At 60.2% G+C, this 3,862-nt stretch overlaps 1 protein-coding gene across 1 annotated transcript in view; it reads left to right on the top strand.

Annotated features, from left to right (window-relative positions):
* The first annotated feature begins 3,488 nt into the window (after positions 1 to 3,488).
* Positions 3,489 to 3,862, top strand: part of SLITRK2 (SLIT and NTRK like family member 2) — a 3,198-nt gene continuing 2,824 nt past the window's right edge. Inside the window, exon 1 of the mRNA XM_004713361.3 lies at positions 3,489 to 3,567. The gene's annotated coding sequence lies outside the window, so the exon portion shown is untranslated. The remainder of the gene's footprint in view (positions 3,568 to 3,862) is intronic.

The following is a 3,862-nucleotide window of genomic DNA, read 5'->3' as shown; positions in this document are numbered from 1 at the left end:
CGCCGCCCGGCTCCGCGTCCGCCGGCCCCGCGCTGGCGGCGGGCAGATGCTGCGGCGCCTCCGGGGAAGATCGGGCCGCACGCTCGGTAAGTCCCCGCTCCCTACCCGCCCTGGGCGGGACGCGCACCGCTTGGCCGGACACGGACCAGGCCCGGGGAGGCTGTGCGCGTGGCCGTCCCCAGCACTTGAGCCTGCGCTCACGGCGGGCACTAATGCCCTTGCGTCCCCGACACGTCCCCCGGGGTAGAGTGGCCTTCTTCAGAGGGAAGGTGGGGGCCAGGCCGCGGCCATCCTTGCCGACCCCCGCCAGGGACCCCTCGACTGGTGGCAAGAGTGGCTAGGGCGGCGCGTCACCGCGCGCATCAATAGCTGGGTCAGCATCCACCGCTGCCTCCAGGACCCAGGTCCCTGCCGTCCTTTGTGCGCTCTCCGCAGCCGCCAGGCCCAGGAAACTTATGGAAAGTGTTTGTCAGGTGCAGCCAGGGGGCTCAAGGGAGCTGCCTTCCTGACAGCAGTGGTGGAAGCTGGGGGTCAGCAGAGATGGGAGGCTTCAGGACCCATGGAGAAAGGTAGCCATGGCAGGAGGCTGGCGGCAGCACCCAGGGTCCTTGTGCCTCCCCAGTCACCTCTTTGCCCCCGTGCCTGCTTTCGAGGCACCAGGACTCCCAGGAACCCCTAAGCTATCCACCCAACCTCTGTCCCTTTCTCTGGAAGTCCTCACTAAATAGTCTGTGTCCTCAAAGACTGATAGCTTCCTCAACACCTTGCAGGCAAGGACTGTATTTCAGGACTCAAGCTAATATTTGACACTTCACTTTCAAATACAAATTAAAACCCAAATGCAAACATTTAGTTAATGAGTTGATTTGAAATGGGTCATTCTTTAGTGCACAGTTAGCCCAAACCCACTTGCCAGCAAGCTTATTCTTCCTGTGGGGCAGGCCAGCAGGTTTCAACCAGGGGCCTATGGGTTAGCAGAGGAGGACGCTTAACCACTGTGCCACCAGGGACTAAAAAATTGCTGGACTGGGCCTGATAATCCCTGGGTTCTGTTTCGAAGTGTCAATCTTCTGGAACCTAAACTAAGCCCCACTTGCACTCCTCCTGAACCTGACCCTTATGGCAGGGAAATATTACCCCAATTAACCAGTGTGTGTTGCATGAATGACTGAGTGAATAAACAAACACTGCCTCTCTAGGAACTATGGACAAAGAGTATTTAGAAAATTAGGTAGCCACAAATACTCCTGTGCTTTAAAAGGAAGCGTCATCAGGTTCCCAGGCATCAATCACTATGCTGGCATTTAATGATGAGACTGCAACCTAGAATGAGGTGGCCATCTGCACAGCTGGCCAGGGCTCCTCAGCCACCGCTCTGCCCAACGCTGCCTTTTGACATGGAGGCCCCAGAGGAAAGCGAAGTTGCTCCAAGATTCAGCTCCAATGACAAAAGAAGTGGGGTTTATTATGGTTTGAACTATACGCCCCCCCCCCAATGGAAAATAGGTGCTGCACATCCTAACTTGCTTGCCTGTCATTATAATCCCCTGTTATGGTAGTGAGGCAGGAGTCCCATGTAGTCCATCGCTTTTGAGATATAAAAGAGATTCAATAAAGGAGCAGAGATGAGATGTGCTAAGAGAGATGCCAGGACACAAGGAGACCCCAAGGAAGCAGAATCTTCAAGAGACAGGGTCTTTTCCCCAGAGACTACCCAGAAAGAACGCCTTCCCCTCTGAGCCTAACACCCTGAATTCCCACTTCCAGCCTCCTCAACTGTGACAGAATGCATTTCTTTTGGTTAAAGCCACCCACTTGCCTTTCCTTTAGCTCAGCACAGGAGAAGGAGTCAGGGCTCACCAGGGGAGGAGGGGGGAGGGAGAAAGCCCAAGCAAAAGGCAGAGGAGACCTCAGAACCCTTTGCCTAGGAGCCCACGTTTGTAAACTCTCCCCCTCCTACAGCCCTTTCCTGGGGGTTTGTAAACTCTTCCCCTCCTATAGCCCTTTCCTGGGGATGTGGGAGCTTGCAGTTCTGAACAATCCTGGGACCTGGCCTTACCGAGGAAGAAGGGGGGTGGGGGGAGGCAGGGGCCTCTCACTCCAAGGGCTCATTTTGCCTGCTTAGTGGTCTCTATTCTGCCTCTTGCCAGGAAATGGGCCCCAGAGTTTTTCTGGCTGCAGGCTGCCTGGGACTGAGGAGGCAAAGCCAGCAGGCAGGCGCTGCATTTGGTCTCTGTCAGCTGCTTGTTCTGCTCCCATTCCCTCCTTCTTCTGCTTCATCGCCCCCTGCCCCACCAGAAGCAGCCCACTTTCAGGCAACTTTACCAGGCACCTTTCACACCTCGCAAATGAAACTCCTGGGTTCCCAAGACTGGACGCCAATCCAGGAGAAAGGAAACAAGGCAGGGGAAAGCAAAGCAATCCTTCTGGAAGGTCGGAGCTTAGAGGGGTCACAAGCCAGGAGAGGAAGAGGGATTCCAGAGAGCAGTGCCACCAGAGCTAGATGGGAACCCAAGACGCCAAGGACTCCAGGCTCCTGGTGCCTCTCCTCAGCGGATCCCCCAGCACCCCTGCCCAGGGCTCCCACTCTCAGCCAAGCTGTGCCTGCCAGCACCTTCCAGACGCACATTCCTCTTCCCCTTCCTTCCGCAAAAAGCGCACGTGTCCACGCTCTGGCTGAGGGTGAACCTCGGGGGGAAGGGTGTTCTGCGTGTGTGCCTTGCTCTACCTGTTCTCGGGAGCAGGCATGCAGAGTCTGGGCAAATCGCCGCTTAGCTGGTCACCACCCAGAACGCGACTCTCTCCAGTAGGAGACAAAGCGCTGTCTGCCCAGCAGCAAGGCCTCCATCCCTGGGGCACACTAGTGGCCCTTCCACAGGCCCTGGGGCGCCCCACCAACCCCGGCCAGGCCCTAGAGAACAGGGCTTGGAGGCAGCAGCAGGAAGGGGCCCTGGGGCAGAGAGGACCCTCTCCATCACACACACACACACACACACACACACACACACACACACACACACACACACTCCTGCACAGGCAGTCAAGCACTCACAGGCGCGCACATGCCCCTTGCTGTGGGGTCCACCCCTCCCTGCTGGGACATCTGGCCCGCTCCCCACCAAACAAGGGGAGCTCCTAGGGGCCGCCTTAGTATGCTGGGGGTCGCGGAGACCTCCAGGAGTGGAGGCCCAGACCAACAGGACGCGGGGGTGTGGCGAGCGCACTGACGCAGCTGGGGGTCGGGCTCGGCTGGGCTCCCGGCGGGCGGGGCAGCGTCCCCTCCCCGGGCCCCGCGCCCCTCCCCGTGACGTCACCCTAGCCCTGTCCGGGGAGCCGGCAGAGCCTCTCAAATTCAAACTGCGGGCGCCCGGACCGCGCCACTGCCGCCGGCCTGCTTCCGCCGGCGCGGCTGATGTCCCGTGCCCCGCGCACCCCGCGCACCCCGCAGCCAACTCGGCGGCCCCCCGGAGGCGGCGTGCGCTTCCAGCCCGCTCCCTTGCTCTCTGGTCGAGGATGCTGAGCGCCAGGCCGGTGGCCGCCGAGGGGGGTCCAGTCTGCTCCTGAGGCGTGAGTACCCCAGCCCGCACCGGCTCCCCTCGGCCCCCCCCCCCCATGTTCCCACTCCCTTTTTGCGCAGCTTTAATAAACCAACCGCCCACCCCCAAAAGTCCAGCCCTTCCTGCCGCGAGTGCCAGGGAGGCCGCGCAGGGCTGGATTGGACCTGGTAGTTGGTTGCTGGCTCCAAGGGACTTAGGGGCTGAGTACGCGGGGCCGGGGCGGGCCGCTGGGGGAGATCCCAAAGGGCTCCCCGCCTCCCCAGCCGCCTGGCTAGGCCCTTTTAACCGGGCTTCCTTCCCCCCCG

The sequence above is a fragment of the Echinops telfairi genome, unplaced genomic scaffold (assembly GCF_000313985.2).
Source record: "Echinops telfairi isolate 266 unplaced genomic scaffold, ASM31398v2 ScPeMD7_20;HRSCAF=75, whole genome shotgun sequence".
In the NCBI taxonomy this organism is placed as follows: Eukaryota; Metazoa; Chordata; class Mammalia; order Afrosoricida; family Tenrecidae; genus Echinops; species Echinops telfairi.
Note: the sequence above shows the minus strand (reverse complement) of the source record. Positions and strands in the feature narration are given on the sequence as shown.